Source organism: Salvelinus alpinus, chromosome 7 (genome assembly GCF_045679555.1).
Source record: "Salvelinus alpinus chromosome 7, SLU_Salpinus.1, whole genome shotgun sequence".
Classification (NCBI taxonomy): domain Eukaryota; kingdom Metazoa; phylum Chordata; class Actinopteri; order Salmoniformes; family Salmonidae; genus Salvelinus; species Salvelinus alpinus.
Genome location: NC_092092.1, coordinates 27,713,801 through 27,733,017, shown reverse-complemented (window position 1 = coordinate 27,733,017; position 19,217 = coordinate 27,713,801).

The window sequence follows — 19,217 nt, the reverse complement described above, 5'->3', positions numbered from 1 at the left end:
CACTCTGATACATGTTTAAGAAAGGAACAGCAATTAATGACACATTTATTTAAGGGCAGAAATAATGCTTGAACATTCCTATTTTTCGCCTGTCCTTGTTCAATCTGTGCTCCTTGTCTGACTGGAGCCCATCAGTCCACAGTCAACTCTACGGTGTTGTATTGGAGGCATGCTGTAGTGATAACATGGCTGCAGTTCATATCATCAGACTTGTGGAAACCCATTTCAGACTGATCTGTACAGACCATTTCAGACTGATCGGGACAGCCCATTTCATTTGAATGCTTCCTTTCAGACTCAGTTTTCTCTTCATCAGCTACCAATGTCATACATCCCGTTCAGATAGAAGATGAGACAGGGATGTTTAGTGTATTTTGTAACTCATTGGTGTAAAAAGAGTGAGCAGAGATCTCAGAGAGGAGACCGATACTAAGCTGTATGATACATTTTGCTTATGATTTTGCCCCCTGAAAACAATTACTGTTAACATTAATGTGTGAGAACTAATCATCAGCACATCCGTTATCTGCAGCAGACTGTGGTGTTGTTGGGTCTACCATGTGAGCAGAGTGAAAACAAGCCTCTGGTGACACAGTCTGACATGACAAAAGGAAGTATTGTATTAACTGATTGGTGCAGCACATGCCAATGCTAAAATGGTGTTGTTATAGAATGTTAAAGTTCAGCAACATCATTTTGGGATTTCAAAAAGAGGAGATAGGGTCAGGGATTCACTGATGTCAGGTAGTGAAGACTTTGACCTGTTGGTTGGAAGACAAATGAGTCCCTACATGACAGCCCATCTACACTGAGTGGACAAAACATTAGGAACACCTGCTCTTTACATTAAATAGACTGACCAGGTGAATCCAGGTGAAAGCTATCATAGCTGAGCCCTTATTGATGTCACTTGTTAAATCCCCTTCAGTCAGTGTAGATGAAGAGGAGACAGGTTAAAGAAGGATTTTTAAGTCTTCAGATAATTGAGACATTATTTAAAAAAATGTTGGAACCTTTATTTAACTAGGCAAGTCAGGAACAAATTCTTATTTACAATGACGGCCTACCCTGGGCCAAACCCGGACATTGTGTAAAGCTACACACATGATACACACATATACCTGTGTGTATCAAGAATGGTCTACCCCACCCAGAGGACATCCAGCCAACTTGGTACAACTATAGGAAGCATTGGAGCCAACATGGGCCAGCATCCCTGTGTAACGCTTTCGACACCTTGTAGAGTCCATGCCCGGACTAATTGAGGCTGTTCTGAGGGCAAAAGGAAACATTGCATGCGCAGTTTGAGCTACTCTAGGAAGTGACGTTGCAGGCTAGCTCAGTGCTGCCCCCTCTCATGGAGTAGCTGAAGTTTAAGGCCGAATGAGGTACTGCAGACTGCCATTAGCCACAAATTATCCTTATAACTTTGTCTGTGTGTGTGATTTGAAAGTAATCGGTTCAAGGACATACATCTGGTGAAATAGAAGCAATTATTGGTACCATGATTGTGTTTTTTTTATTTTTATATCCACGAATATTGACTAGAAGATCGAGATTTCCCCATTCACTATAATGGGGATCCTGTTTTTCTGGAAACAATGCCTGCAGTACCGTGGTCGGTCTTGAACTGGAAATCCTCAATGCGAGTGGGCAGTCATTCTCCCCTGATTGACCTGTTACTGTTACCTGGCAGCCCGTCAATGTGATCCAGTCGTTAAAGCTAAAATAAATGATTTATCTCACTGACTCTTTGACTACTCTTCCATATCGATCTGTTTTGAATGTTGAAAAACAGCAGGATTCGCTTCTCTGTTTTTTGCCTCTCTGCTACTTTGGTCAAACTGATAAATAGATAAATAACACTCAATTTAAAATATGTTTTATGGTCAGTTGTATTGCACACACACGCACGCACGCACGCACGCACGCACGCACGCACGCACGCACGCACGCACGCACGCACGCACGCACGCACACACACACACACACACACACACACACACACACACACACACACACACACACACACACACACACACACACACACAGTGACACCTCCCGTGTTGAATTCCTACCGGCCTGTGTAAGGTGCTAGGTGTGGGAAAGAAAACGGCTGTATAAAGCTTGGCAGCAGATTATTATGGTCTGTCGTCCTGGGTAAGTACCTATGACGATCTGCCCTGGCTCTTCAAAGAGAGGATCCATTTCAACTGTCTCCTCGGCTCAGATCCCCTCGGGCTTAAAGAGGATAGACACAACTAGAGACTTGTTTTATGATCATACTGACGTGTTATTGTTTACAGAAATATAAACGTTATCGCTTGTCGTGTCATGAGGAGCCAAAATCCTCAAAGCTGAAAGTGACATTGAGTTGGAATGTATGGATCAGGGCTTGGGAAGGAGGTGGCAGACTACCAAACAGTTCCTTTTTGTGATAGAAAAATACTTTTCTGTTTCAGCATAATAGCTTTGTTCAATGCTTTAAAGCTTTACACAATGGTTTAGCACTTCACTGTCTCTGGTGAAACTGTATGAGCAACACTTCTCAAGTTTACCGTTTTGAAGAGGATGACAGATAGTGAGCTGGTACAGTTGTCCCGTAGGAGAAAGACAGTATTGTGTCTATATAATACAGGACTACAGGAGATACAATGCATGGGGCTATCTGCTTGAAGAGGTGCTCTTGAAACTGGCCTATTGAGTCACCTGGATGGAATGTCTGTGCTGGCCTCACTCTGAGGGACAGTAATCACACACGCGCGCACACACACACACACACCTAGTGAGCCCTTCTGTCATAAGGGATCATACACAGGAACCACAGGACAAAAGGGGCCATGACACATCATGCTGAACCCGACAGCTCATCCCTTTCAAGGAACCGGAGCCTGCTGTAGTGAAGGAAGAGATCTGGCTGCTCCCTGGCTGTTTATCCAGCAGAGAAAAGACAGTTGTTGAAAGGTGCAGCCATGTCCTATCAGCTTCCCCTGTTCTCACAGTCCTCTTTAGAAAACATCAAATCAATATCATCACCCCCCTGAGGTGCCGATGGCAAGGGCTGCACTGGATACAGTGAAACCAGAGGGAAATATCCTTGCGGTAACACCTAAGTGAACTTTAGTGTGTCTCTATAAACTTTAGTGTCTTTCCAATCTCTGCAAGATGTTGTTTTCATTCAGCTTTAACAGTAGGCCTATGTAGATTTAATCTATAATGTTATGTAGAGCAGTCTTGCCAACCATGTTTGCTCAAAACAGCTGAATAGCAAACGAGCAAACTGCCTCTAAACTAACGAGTCTCTTCTAAGTATGGAGGGGAGGTACTGAAGATCCCAGTATCCTCTCTCTCTCTCTCTCGCTCGCTCTCAGCCCTAACTGCAGGGCAAAGTACTGCGGTTAGCTGGCTAAGTATAGTTATCTCAGGGCTAGCAGGCAAGCAGCGCAAAAATGCTTTCAAACGGGAGCAGCTTTCAGGGTATAAGTAAGTGCCAGGCATGCCTATGCAGGAACATATTCCTGCAAGATGTGAGAATTTTGGGGATAATAACAAATGTTTATCAGCCTGTGAAATTATTAAAGATGACAAAGAGGCCGTGGAGGCAGCTGCTGCTGGGAGAGCCAAGCTGATGCCTGACCAACCACCATTAATGGCTTTACTGCACTGCATTGTGGTTATGTACCCTCATTGTCTCTAGTAAAAGGAAAAGGGGTGAAGTTGCCCCCTGAGATGTTCCCGTTTACTTCTGGTCTGATTGTTTCACCGTACTCATTACTCACTGTAAACTAATATGTATAACTTAATGTAAACTGTTTGAGATCAGCCTTTAGGTTTGGAAAGAGAATTAGCTGAGGCCATCAGCTGGGTTAGGCTGAGTGAAAACAGTCAGGGCCTCACGTTAAAACAAATACTTTGACCATGATTACTGGGTTAAGTCCTTATAAAACTGACATTCTATGTAGGGACTGGGGGGGAATGCACAGTGGTCTTAAATTCAAAGTTGAGTTTTTCTGCACCAGCACCATACCGTGCTGTCAGCAGCTTGTCACAACTAGAATCTGAAATCTAACCTCATTCCTTTGATTGGGATAAGATATCCCCTCAGGTGTGATACAGTCTGGAGATCCAGACACAACATTGGGCGAGAACCACTGGAAATGTAGAGGCCTGAATTACGTCTCTGCTGCTGCTGCTGCTAGATGGAAAAAGCAGATGAATGAGACTGAGTGGCACATTTACAGCAGTTACAGGAAGACTATGTTGGTATTTCTATCATTAGTCCATTGGTGACATAGTCCCAACATGTTTTGCTTGTCAGCACGCAAGTTTTCAAGATATGTAACTTTCAAAATACAGAAATCATCCCAGTATGATACATTTTGCATGTGATGCTGCGTTTTGCATCATACGGGGATGATTTCTGTATTTTGAAAGTTACATATCTTGGGAACTTGGACAACTAAATATGGACAATACGCACTCCCAGGAACGATGAAATCATGACGACAAGTCAAATACAAAATCAACCTCAGAGGTAACAGAGCATCTGGCCTTTAGTCTACAGGAGTAAGCAATTAGCCCAGCTTTGATAGGTTGTTATCTGAAAGGTGTAATTCACCGTGATAAGACCACCCGTAACAACCTGCAGTGGACAGCATATGGACCCACATGAAGTGTGTGTGTGTGTGTGTGTAGTGTACCACATATACTGTGTGTGTGTGGCTGTTTGTGTACCTGCCTGCCTGCATGTGTGCGGTATGTGTGCGTGCATGTATGTACACATGGGGTCGTTCTTGACCTGATGTTTCCCTCCTGCAACAAATCTGACCACTTAGCCTAAGCTCAACAATACAGTATGCATTTCATATACATTACTGCATAGTGGGACACATACAGAGAGAATCCCAAACCACTTGATGATATGATCTATGATGTCATCTATGGAATAAGGAGAGGCCTGTAATCATGCTGGTCTCTTCTTCGTCTGTGATGGCTTCCACAGAGAAAGAGAATGTATCACAAACCAGCTTATCCATAAATTAACAGAAGTGTCCATTGGTGGCTAACCATTTCAGAGAAACTTCTAGAAACCAAAAAAGCAACTCAAAATGAGTAACGAACTGAGATTTATGTCAGTATGTTTTTCTTTGGAAAAGAGCAAATGTATCTCTATGATTGATATTCAAATGTGATTACGTGATCCTGATTCTGCAGGACCTTGGGTCTATGAGTTGTATGATAAAAAAAATAGATTTTTTAACATCAACCAAACTATTGTGAGCCTATTCAACAGCTTGACTCATCATCTTGTCAAAGAACAGAACAGAAATAGAGCTACATAATATATTTTTCCTCAGTACAACTCCCACAAACGGCACCCTATTCTCTACATAGTGCACTACTTTGGACCAGAGCCCTATGGACACTATATAGGGAATAGGGTGCCATATGGGATGCAGACATAGTTCCAGGTCCCTGCAGAGGGAAGGAGGAGATAACCTGATTAAATAGTTTCAGAGCCCGCATCGCCATGGTCTGGGACATTGTTTCTTTTGAAGTCTTCCCCTGGTTCGGTTGATGTGTTTCAAGGTTATCTCTCTCATAGGAAAGATAACACTACAGTACAGGAATCAGAGGTGATGTTTACTAACATTCACTACCACAGCCTTCCTCTAAGTAGTGATAGGATGAGGCAGCGATACATGTCTAGCAGAAGCAACTCTGGAAATGCCAGATATTTAGTCTTGAATGCATTGAATACTATTTGTATTTGTATGTATTATGGATCCAAGGCAGCAGCTACTCTTCCTGGGGTCCAGCAAAATTAAGGCAGTTATACAATTATTATTATTATTTTTTTACAATACATACACAGATTTCATGACACACTGTGTGCCCTCAGGCCCCTACTCCAGCACTACCACATATCTACAGTACTAAATCCATGTTTATGTGTGTGTATAGTGCGTATGTTATCGTGTTTGTGTGTGTGTATGCATGTGTCTGTGCCTATATTTGTGTTGCCTCACAGTCCCAGCTATTCCATAAGGTGTTTTTTTAATCAGTTTTTAAAATCTAATTGTACTGCTTGCATCATTTACTTGATGTGGAATAGAATTCCATGTAGTCATGGCTCTTTGTAGTACTGTGCGCCTCCCATAGTCTGTTCTGGACTTGGGGACTGTGAAGAGACCTCTTGTGGAATGTCTTTTGGGGTATGCATTGGTGTCCGAGCTGTGTGCCAGTAGTTCAGACAGACAGCTCGGTGCATTCAACATGTCAATACCTCTCATAAATACAAGTCAATCTCTCCTCCACTTTGAGCCAGGAGAGATTGGCATGCATGTTATTAATATTAGCTCTCTGTGTACATCCAAGGGTCAGCTGTGCTGCCCTGTTCTGAGCCAAATGCAATTTTCCTAATTTCCTTTTTGTGGCACCTGACCGCATGATTGAATAGTAGTCACGGTGCGACAAAACTAGGGCCTGTAGGACCTGCCTTTTTGATAGTGTTGTTAAGGCAGAGCTGCACTTTATTATGGACATACTTCTCCCCATCTTAGCTACTGTTGTATCAATTTGTTTTGACCATGACATTTTACAGTTCAGGGTTACTCCAAGCAGGTCCAAGGATGTGCATAGTTCACCAAGCAAATAAAGAATAGAATGTGGATATATACAGTATACTCTATATATAATTAAAATTGTGATAATATATTACCTACAGCATATACTGTGCATGTTGTATATTACCTCCAACTGATCTGTGAACTGTGTCCCTAACTCACATCCTATAGAGACGAAACATCCTTAGACAAATAGACTGTTACTAATATGAAGGATCAACCACGACCACAACCACAACCACAACCAATCTCTGCCAGAGATAACAGAACTCTTTTGATCCTTCCTCCAACTTCAAGTTCCTTGACTTGCACATCACTGAGGACCTGAAATGGTCCCACCACACCGACACCTTGGTGAAGAAGGCGCAACAGCGCCTCTACAACCTCAGGCAGCTGAAGGAATTTGCCATGGCCCATTAGACCCTCACAAACCTCTAGAGATGCACCATCGAGAGCATTCCATCGAGCTGCATCACCGCCTGGTACGGCATCTGCACTGCGCATCACTTGGGCTACGCTGCCTGCCCTCCAGGAAATTTACGCCACTTGGTGTGAAAGAATGGCCAAGAAGATCATCAAGGACCTCAGCCACCCGAGCCACGGTCTGTTCACTCTGCTACCTTCTTAGCAGACAGAGACTGCACAGATGCATCAAAGCTGGGACCGAGAGACTAAAAAACAGCTTCTATCTCCAGTCCATCAGACTGTTGAACAGTCATCACTAGCTGGCTACCTGCCCGGTACACTGCCCTGTGCCTTGAGACTAATGCCCCATGTACTGTACAGAGCCATTTAATGCAGGTCAATTCATATTCTGTTTATATACTGTTGTTTACATACAGTGTATGTATATACTGTATTCTCGACATAGCTCATCCTAATATACATAATGTACTACTGTACATACCATTCTCTTTATATATTTATATTTATATTCTGGTCTATACACACCACATATTTATATTCTGGGTGTGTTTATATTCTGGTCTATACACACCACATATTTATATTCTGGGTGTATTAATATTCTGGTCTATACACCACATATTTATATTCTGGGTGTGTTTATATTCTGGTCTATACACCACATATTTATATTCTGGGTGTATTTATATTCTGGTCTATACACCACATATTTATATTCTGGGTGTATTTATATTCTGGTCTATACACACCACATATTTATATTCTCGATTCGGACAAATGCTCACTCTATATCTACTCTGGATTGTTAATTGGTCCCGTTTGTCATTTCTTTATACAGTATCTTGTTTAGGTTTTTTGATTATTTGTATTGTATTTGCGTGACATTTACTGCACTGTTGAAGCTAGTAACATAAGCATTTCACTGCACCTGCTATAACACCTGCAAATCTGTGTAAGTGGCAAAGTGACTCCATATTTACTGTGGCCTACATGTACTCTGCAGATGTTTAGTTACACACATCAAAGCATGATGCATTCTGTGTGAAAACACATTGGGTGCCTTTACACTGTAGTATGACAAGCATATTGTCAATTATAAGTTCATTTGAATGTGTGAGTCTTTATATGCACACACAGTAGTAGAGTGCAGTGTAAGGGACAACTTAGCCTTCTTGTAATAAAACTATGATTAAATCCACTTCAAGGACACAAAGGCAATAAGTCATCTTGTTCCGTTGTCGATTTCTAACTTCATATCAAATCCTATATGGACTTGAAATATGTCAATACTATTTTCTTTGACTGTAAATTGACCATTAATCAGGCACAGCCTGTCCCCTGTATCATGGTATTTGATGCATTGCTGAGTGTGTGTGGTCTTGAGGGACTATGCGGGTTACATGGGACTATGTGGTGCGGTCTGGGGCAGCATACAGCATGTCAGAGGAGGAAGATGGATGTGGCTATATGCCAGCCACCCATTGGGGGAAATGGAGGCTAACGCAGCCCAGATGTGGTGTGATCCTGTCCCATTTGACAGGTGAGGGTCCCTGCAGGCTTAGAATGATGTGGATAGAGGGGTCTTTATTTAATCCAATATATACCCCTCTATCCACTGTCTTGCTAATTAAAATGTTGGCGGAGTAAACATTTTTTTAAATGTTCTAGAATATTTTAGCATGTTAGTGGGATTAAAAATGACTGTAGGAATTACTAAAATTTCAGTTAGGATTTCTCTACTCAGACTGAAAGCCACCAACTACAAATTGAGAAATCATGTGACTAAACTGAATAAAAAGAAGAAGAAACAACACTATGAAACAAAGATAAATGGCATAAAGAATGATATTAAAAAGCTTTGGATCACCACATTTTGGGCAGAAAGGCAAACTCCACTCCATCATTCATTGAATCAGATGGCTCATTCATTACAAAACCAATTGATATTGCCAACTACTTTAATTATTTTTTCATTGGCAAGATTAGCAAATTTAGACATGACATGCTAGCAACAAACACTGACACAACACGTCCAAGTATATCTGACCTAATTATGAAAGGCAAGCATGGAAGAGTTTGGAAAAGGTGAAAAAGTGATTGTTGTCTATCAACAATTACAAGCCAGAATTACAGACTTTCAGCATGTTTATAGGGAAGGACATTCAACAAGCACAGCACTTACACAAATGACTGATTATTGGCTGAGAGAAATTGATGATAAAAAGATTGTGGGGGCTGTTTTGTTAGACTTTAGTGCGGCTTTTGACATTATCGATTATAGTCTGCTGCTGGAAAAATGTATGTGTTATGGCTTTACACCCCCTACTATATTGTGGATATAACAGAACACAGAGGGCATTCTTTAATGGATGGCTCTCCAACATAATCCAGGTAGAATCAGGAATTCCCCAGGGCAGCTGTCTAGGCCACTTACCTTTTTCAATCTTTACTAACAACATGCCACTGGCTTTCAGTGTGTCTATGTAAGCTGATGACTCAACTGTCACGTTCTGACCATAGTTCTTTTGTGTTTTCGTTGTTTTAGTGTTGGTCAGGACGTGAGCTGAGTGGGCATTCTATGTTGTGTGTCTAGTTTTCCTATTTCTATGTTTGGCCTGATATGGTTCTCAATCAGAGGCAGGTGTTAGTCATTGTCTCTGATTGGGAACCATATTTAGGTAGCCTGTTTTGTGTTGGGGTTTGTGGGTGGTTGTCTTCTGTCTTTGTGTCTATGCACCAGATAGGACTATTTCGGTTTTTCACATTTGTTGTTTTGGTATTTTGTAGTGTTCACGTTTTTTTGTCATTATTAAACATGATGAACACTAACCATGCTGCGCTTTGGTCCGATCCCTGCTACACCTCCTCTTCAGACGAAGATGAGGAAATCTGCCGTTACAGAACCACCCACCATAAAAGGACCAAGCAGCGTGGTAACGGGCAGCAGCGGCAGCAGCAGCGAAGTCAGGATTTATGGACATGGGAGCAGAATCTGGACTACACTACTTGGGAGGAGATAGACAGGTGGGCGGTCGACCCAGGGAGAGTGCCGGAGCCCGCCTGGGATTCTCTGGAGCAGTGTGAGGAGGGATACTGGCGTATGGAGGCAGCACGGCGGCGCGGTAGGAAGCCCGAGAGGCAGCCCCAAAAATTTATTGGGGGGGGGCACACGGGGAGTGTGGCAAAGTCAGGTAGGAGACCTGCGCCAACTTCCCGTGCTTACCGTGGAGATCGAGAGTACGGGCAGACACCGTGTTATGCGGAAGAGCGCACGGTGTCTCCTGTACGTGTGCATAGCCCGGTGCGGTACATCCCAGCTCCTCGTATCGGCCGGGCTAGAGTGGGCATCGAGCCAGGTGCCATGAAGTCGGCTCAACGCATCTGGTCTCCAGTGCGTCTCCTCGGGCCGGTGTACATGGCACCAGCCTTACGCATGGTGTCCCCGGTTCGCCAGCACAGCCCAGTGCGGGCTATTCCACCTCGCCCCACTGGCCTGGCTACGGGGAGCATTTAACCAGGTAGGGTTGGGCAGGCTCGGTGCTCAAGAGCTCCAGTGCGCCTTCACGGTCCGGTCTATCCGGTGCCACCTCCTCGCACCAGCCCAGTACCACCATTGCCAACACCACGCACCAGGCTTCCTGTGCGTTTCCAGAGTCCAGTACACCCTGTTCCTCCTCTCCTCACTCGCCCAGTGGTGTGTGTTCCCAGTCCAGTACCACCAGTGCCAACACCACGCACCAGGCTTCCTGTGCGTCTCCAGAGCCCTGTACGCACTATTCCTTCTCCCCGCACTCGCCCTGGGGTGCGTGCCCTCAGCCCGGTACCACCAGTGCCGGTACCACGCACCAGGCTTATAGTGCGCCTCGAGAGTCCAGTGTGCCCTGTTCCTGCTCCCCGCACTCGCCCAGTGGTGCGTGTCTCCAGTCCGGTACCACCAGTTCCGGCACCACGCACCAGGCCTACTGTGCGCCTCAGCAGGCCAGAGTCTGCCGTCTGTCAAGCGCCGCCTGAGCTGCCCGTCTGCCCAGTGCCGCCTGCGCTGTCCGTCTGCCCAGCGCCGTCTGAGCTGCCCGTCTGCCCAGCGCCATCTGAGCTGCCCGTCTGCCCAGCGCATTCTGAGCCGCCCGTCTGTCCAGCGCCATCTGAGCCGCCCGTCTGTCCAGCTCCATCTGAGCCGCTCGCCTGTCCTGAGCCGCTCGCCTGTCCTGAGCCGCTAGAGCCGTCCGTCAGTCAGGAGCCGCTAGAGCCGTCCGTCAGTCAGGACCCGCCAGAGCCGTCCGCCAGTCAGGAGCCGCCAGAGCCGCCCGCCAGTCAGGAGCCGCCAGAGCCGCCCGCCAGTCAGGAGCCGCCAGAGCCGCCCGCCAGTCAGGAGCCGCCAGAGCCGCCCGCCAGTCAGGAGCCACTAGAGCCGCCCGCCAGTCAGGAGCCGCCAGAGCCGCCCGCCAGTCAGGAGCTGCCAGAGCCGCCCGCCAGTCAGGAGCTGCCAGAGCCGCCTGCCAGTCTGGAGCTGCCCTTCAGTCCGGAGCTGCCCTTCAGTCCGGAGCTGCCTTTCAGTCATGAGCTGTCCTCAGTCCTGAGCTACCCCTCAGTCATGAGCTACCTCTCAGTCATGAGTTACCTCTCAGTCATGAGCTACCTCTCAGTCATGAGCTACCTCTCAGTCATGAGCTACCCCTCAGTCCTGAGCTGCCCCTCAGTCCTGAGCTGCCCCTCAGTCCTGAGCTGCCCCTCAGTCCGGAGCTGCCCTTCAGTCCGGAGCTGCTTCTTCAGTCCAGAGGCGTCTTTCAGTCCAGAAGTGTCCCTCAGTCCTGTGGGCCCATTTAGTAGGGTTCCCAGGTCAGGGTCGGCGGCAAGGGTCGCCGCTCAAAGGAGGACACTAAAGCGGACAAAGACTATGGTGGAGTGGGTTCCACGTCCTGCGCCAGAGCCGCCACCGCGGACAGATGCCCACCCAGACCCTCCCCTATAGGTTCAGGTTTTGCGGCTGGAGTCCGCACCTTGGGGAGGGGGGGGGGGGGGGGGTACTGTCACGTGAGCTGAGTGGGCATTTTATGTTGTTTGTCTAGTTTTCCTATTTCTATGTTTGGCCTGATATGGTTCTCAATCAGAGGCAGGTGTTAGTCATTGTCTCTGATTGGGAACCATATTTAGGTAGCCTGTTTTGTGTTGGGGTTTGTGGGTGGTTGTCTTCTGTCTTTGTGTCTATGCACCAGATAGGACTGTTTCGGTTTTTCACATTTGTTGTTTTGGTATTTTGTAGTGTTCACGTTTTTTTGTCATTATTAAACATGATGAACACTAACCACGCTGCGCTTTGGTCCGATCCCTGCTGCACCTCCTCTTCAAACGAAGAGGAGGAAATCTGCCGTTACATCAACACTATACACGTCAGCTACTACAGCGACTGAAATGGCTGCAACACTTATAAAGAGCTGCAGTTAGTTTCAGAATGGGTGGCAAGGAATAAGTTAGTCCTAAACATTTCAAAAACTAAAAGCAACTTAACCTCAACTAAATCTTGTAATAAATAATGTGGAAATTGAGAAAGTTGAGGTGACTAAACTGCTTGGAGTAACCCTAGATTGTAAACTGTCATGGTAAAAACATATTGATACAACAGTAGCTACTGTAAGATGAGGAGAAGTCTGTCCATAATAAAGCGTTATTCTGCCTTCTTAACAGCACTATCAACAAGGCAGGTCCTACAGGCCCTAGTTTTGTAGCACCTGGACTACTGTTCAGTCGTGTGGTCAGGTGCCACTTAGGAAAATTGCATTTGGCTCAGGACAGGGCAGCACGGCTGACCCTTGGATGTACACAGAGAGCTAACATTAATGATATGCATGTCAATCTCTCCTGGCTCAAAGTGGAGGAGAGATTGACTTCATCACTACTTGTGTTTGTGAAAGGTATTGACATGTTGAATGCACCGAGCTGTCTGTCTGAACTACTAGCACACAGCTCAAAGGAGATGATCGTGGACTACAAGAAAGTAGGGCCGAACACGTCCCCATTCACATCACCAACAGACTGTCCACTGTCCGCAGCAGCTAATGGGGATCCATAATAAATGCAAATACAAATATAAACACGTCCCTGGATGGGTGGTGTGGATATACAGATGTAGGATCTTAATTTGATCACTCTGTTCCTTCAATGCAGAAAATGTAAAACGTGTAGTGTATTTAAGGTTTAAAAAGGCATCTGAAGTAGTAATTTCCACTTTGAAATTTCAGGCAAAAAATATATCAACCCCTACAAAAATATCAATTAATTATAATCCACATAATAATTCACATTTTCTGTTGCTGCCAGATTATTTTCCTGCTGTAGCAAACTGAATCAAATTAAGATCCTACGTCTGTCTGTAAACGCAGGTGTGTAAATACCCTTAGTGTAGCTTCCCCTATGGGACAAGGCATTTCCGTTTGAACGTTTACAGGTGTTTTTAACGGCAGTAATCAGACAACAGACTGCTTGAACTCTCCCATGACGACGGCATTGTATGTATGTGTGCGTTTATGCGTGTGTGTGTGTGTGAATGATGGAGTATGCGGGTCCGTAGGTCCCATGTACACTAATAACCAAGACACACCTGCTGTCTCACTGCTAGGGTCAATGACTATTTGTGTGTCCCTGTCCTCAATGATGCCCATTGGACAAAAGCAGCTGCGGTGTGTACTGTAATAAGTACAGTATAAGCACATCAAGTGCATATTCCTGTTTTTCTGGTGTGTAGCTAAGACTTTCACACTTCTCTGAACGTTACCTCTGTATCAAACATTAACCTCATCCCCCCACTTTACCTGCCGTGTATTTGGAGTGTTAGATTTTCAGCGACTGTGGTTTCAGATGAATGCATGACAAGTCTCTGCTCTGATCAAGCTCATTAACTCAGGTTCAGCAGTGTCCTCAAATCACCTTCAACTCAAGTCCTGTAGATGACTCTGCTTTAAGAAGACTGAGAGAGTTGCATTGTAATGACTAGGCCAGAAAGTACTACGTAAACAGTTGAACTTGACTTACATGCATACAGTATTCGTGGATTTTACTGCTAAGCAAATGTAGATTTACATAATATCTTACACATAACAGTTACAGTTAATATGAGGGTAAATCCCTGTGGCTATAATGTCACTGATCTCGGTGTGAAGAGCTACATGTCAGAGCACAACTGGTCGTCTACGTCTGCCTCAACGGAATACACTGTTCAAACCAGTTTGTGGCTTACCTAACAGCTTTGTGGTGGAGACGCATACTTCTCTGAGGCAGCCAAAACACTGCTTTGTGTCGGGCTGGCCTGCACCACCCAGGATTGTGAAGTGATGTCTGGTTTCTTCAGCTGTACCCTGATTACACATTTCTGCTGCCCAGTTATCTAACGTTCAGATCATCCTGTGTGTGTGTGTGTGTGTGTGTGTGTGTGTGTGTGTGTGTGTGTGTGTGTGTGTGTGTGTGTGTGTGTGTGTGTGTGTGTGTGTGTGTGTGTGTGTGTGTGTGTGTGTGTCTGCATGCGCGTGCATGTGCGTGTGTGTGAATGATGGAGTATGCGGGTCCGTAGGTCCCATGTACACTAATAACCAATACACACCTGCTGTCTCACTGCTAGGGTCAATGACTATTTGTGTGTCCCTGTCCTCAATGATGCCCATTGGACAAAAGCTTCTGCGGTGTGTACTGTAATAAGTACAGTATAAGCGCATCAAGTGCATATTCCTGTTTTTCTGGTGTGTAGCTAAGACTTTCACACTTCTCTGAACGTTACCTCTGTATCAAACATTAACGTCATCCCCCCACTTTACCGGACATGTTAGTTTAAAATACTTTTAGATACATCATCTATTTGGAGTGTTAGATGTTCAGCGACTGTGGTTTCAGATGAATGCATGACAAGTCTCTGCTCTGATCAAGCTCATTAACTCAGGTTCAGCAGTGTCCTCAAATCACCTTCAACTCAAGTCCTGTAGATGACTCTGCTTTAAGAAGACTGAGAGAGTTGCATTGTAATGACTGGGCCAGAAAGTACTACGTAAACAGTTGAACTTGACTCACGTGCACACAGTATTTGGTGCATTTGACTGCTAAGTAAACATTTATTTACGTAATGTCTTACACAGTTTCAGTTAATATGAGGGTCAATCTCTCTGGTGGAAAAATGTCACGTAGCTCTTCACACCGAGATCAATGTCAGAGTACAGCATGGCACAACTGGTCGTTTATGTACGTATGCCACAACAGAATACACTGTTCAATCCCGTTTGTGTCTTACCTAACAGCTTTATGTTCGAGAGGCAGTCAAAACATTGCTTTGTGTTTGGCTGGCCTGCACTACCCAGGATTGTGAAGTGATGTTCAGTCTCTTATAGGACGAGCCATGACTAGAATACATTATATACATATAAAGTGGGTAAAACAGTATGTAAACATTATTAAAACCTTTTAAGAATCGGAACCTTAAACTGCCTGTAGCTCAGTACCTGAAGCAAGGATATGCATATTCTTGATACCATTTGAAAGTAAACACTTGAAGTTTGCGGAAATGTGAAATTCATGTAGGAGAATATAACACATTAGATCTGGTAAAAGATAATACAAAGAAATAAACGTGTTATCTTTTTTTCTTATTCTTTATCATCTTTGACATGCAAGAGAAAGGCCATACATTCAGATATTATTTACCTTCAGAGGTGAATGTATCAAACCAGTTGCCATGATAAAAGTGTTTTGTTGTTGTGCACTATCCTCAAACAATAGCATGGTATTTTTTGCTCTAATAGCTACTGTAAATTGGACACTGCAGTTAGATTAACAAGAATTTAAGCTTTCTGCCCATATAAGACATGTCTATGTCCAGGAATTGGCTGTGTTTACAACGTCATTCTAGTCACATTATCGCATATTGAGAAACAACTGTCCCGGTTTAGGGACACCGATCCCGCAGAGGTTTTAATGTGCCCAGTGTTCAATGACTATGTACATAGTGCAGCAGTCTCTAAGGTGCGGGGTAGAGTACCGGGTGGTAGCCGGATAGTAACAGTGACTAAGTTCAGGGCAGGGTACTGGGCGGAGGCTGGCTAGTGGTGACTTTGGCCTGGAGATACAGTAGAAGCAGTTTCTCAGTCTCTCATCCCAGCATTGATGCACCTGTACTGTCTCAGCCTTCTAGATGGTAGTGGGGTGAACAGGCCATGGCTCGGGTGGCTGAAGTCCTTGATAATCTTCTTGGATTTCCTGTGACACCGGGTGCTGTAGATGTCCTGGAGGGCAGGCAATGTGCCCCTGGTGATGCATTGGGCTGACCACACCACCCTCTGGAAACCCCTGCGGTTGCAGACGGTGCAATTGCCGTACCAGGCGGTGATACAGCTCGACAGGATGCCCTCAATGGTGCATCTGTAGAAGTTTGTTAGGGTCATAAGGGCCAAGCCACATTTCTTCAGCCTCCTGAGGTTGAAGAGCTGCTGTTGCACCTTCTTCACCATGCTGTCTGTGTGAAAGGACCATTTCAGGTTGTCAGCAGGGTAGTAGTGGAGGGTAAACTCACGTAAAACACCAGTTACGTTACCTTTTTATTTGTGAAATAGAACTTACTCACTTATTTTGTTAATGATTGTTTACCCATTTATTATTGCGTTCCCAGCATTGATCAACGCTCAGAACTCTAACATTCTTGATCAAATCAAATCAAATGTTGTTTGTCACATGCTCCGAATACAACAGGTGTAGACCTTACAGTGAAATGCTTACTTACACGCCCGTAACCCCCCCCCCCCAAAAAAAAAAAATTAAGAGATAAAAATAACAAATAATTAAAGAGCAGCAGTAAATAACAATAGCGGGGCAATATACAGGGGGTACTGGTACAGAGTCAATGTGCAGTGGCACCGGTGTCGAGGTAATTGAGGTAATATGTACATGTAGAGTTATTAAAGTGACTATGCATAGATAATAACAGAGAGTAGCAGCAGTGTAGAAGACATGGGGGGGGGGCAATCCAAATAGTCTGGGTAACCATTTAATTAGCTGTTCAGGAGTCTTATGACTTGGGGGTAGAAGTTGTTTGGAAGCCTCTTGGACCTAGACTTGGCGCTCCGGTACCGCTTGCCTTGCGGTAGCAGAGAGAACAGTCTATGACTAGGGTGGCTGGAGTCTTTGACAATGTTTATGGCCTTCCTCTGACACCGCATGGTATAGAGGTCCTGGATGGCAGGAAGCTTGGCCCGGGTGATGTACTGGGCTGTACGCACTACCCTCTGTAGTGCCTTGCGGTCGGAGGCCGAGCAGTTGCCATACCAGGCAGTGATGCAACCGGTCAGGATGCTCTCGATGGTGCAGCTGTAAAACCTTTTGAGGATCTGAGGTCCCATGCCAAATCTTTTCATTCTCCGGAGGGGGAATAGGTTTCATTGTGCCCTCTTCATGAGTGTCTTGGTGTGCTTGGACCATAGTTTGTTAGTTTGTTGGTGATGTGGACGCCAAGGAACTTGAAGCTCTCAACCTGCTCCACAATGAGAATGGGGGCGTTCTCAGTCCTCCTTTTCCTGTAGTCCACAAACATCTCCTTTGTCTTGATCACGTTGAGAGACAGGTTGTTGTTCTTGCACCACACGGTCAGGTCTCTGATCTCCTCCCTATAGGCTGTCTCATCGTTGTCGCACCACACGGTCAGGTCTCTGATCTCCTCCCTATAGGCTGTCTCATCGTTGTCGGTGATCAGGCCTACTAGTGTGGTGTCATCAGCAAACTTAATGATGGTGTTGGAGTCTGTCTGGCCGTGCAGTCATGAGTGAACAGGGAGTACAGGAGGGGACTGAGCACGCACCCCTGAGGGGCCCCCGTGTTGAGGATCAGCGTGGCGGATGTGTTGTTACCTACCCTTACCACCTGGGGGCGGCCCGTCAGGAAGTCCAGTATCCAGTTGCAGAGGGAGGTGTTTAGTCCCAGGGTCCTTAGCTTAATGATGAGGTCTGAGGGTACTATGGTGTTGAATACTGAGCTGTAGTCAATGAATAGCATTCTCACATAGGTGTTCCTTTTGTCCAGGTGGGAAAGGGCAGTGTGGAGTGCAATAGAGATTGTATCATCTGTGGATCTGTTGGTGCGGTATGCAAACTGGAGTGGGTCTAGGGTTTCTGGGATAATGGTGTTGATGTGAGTCATGACCAGCCATGTGAGCCATGATCTGAGTTTTAATCGAGCTTTCTTTTCTGCGATTCAGGTATGCTCATTATATTCCCCTGCTCCCCCTGATTTGCCAGCGCATTCATTCAGCAAATTCATTCATCACTCTGTCCAACAGCAAACTGCCCATGGCTTAGGCCGAGATGTGAAACAACTATGGCCTTCTCCTTCAATGTTTTTTTTTAAGGAGGCAAAGAGGAAATAGGACACAAGGAGTATGCAAATTAGATTCTTCCAGTGTCCTTGCGAGATGCTGGACATAACATCCCTCAAGTCATGCCGTGTCAACAGACATCCCCCCTAACAAAACAACCCAGACTCTCAGAGAATGAGTGTACAACTGGTAAATAGTCGCTGATATTTCAGCCAGATGGGCTCTGGCTCCTGTAGCTATAATCTTAACAAAAAATAGGCTACTATAAGTTCTCATAAAATAACCTTGCTTTACAAAGAGTAGTGAGACAGACGAGGCAGGCTGCAATGCAGGAGGCAAAGGAGGCACAGAGAGAGGAAGCAAGCAGAGAGAGAGGTTAGTAGAACAGTGGTTCCCAATCTTGGGGTCGGAGACCCATGTGGGGTCCCCTGAAATGTAAATGGGGTCCCATAAGAGAATCTTTATTCTCATCAAACACATTTATAACTTGTTTCTCTTCAAATGGGTATAGAATACAACATTTTATAGTCCACTAAGGGCATTTTACACTGGTGCACTTTATCAGTTTACAATATAGAACACTGAATTGCAGTGCAGCTCACATGAGATACTAAGAGCATTAAATTAATTAATTAAAAGATAACACATTTGAATATAAACATCCTATTTTTCTGGACTTTTCTAGTGTCCAGTCCAAATTCGCTATTTTGGGAGGGATGTGCATTTTGTGTCATTGTTAACTACAGGAAATTACATTAGGCCTTCTTCCATAAAGTTATGGGTGAACAGGGTTAGGGTTAGGGTTATGGGTGAACAGGGAATAAATGAGG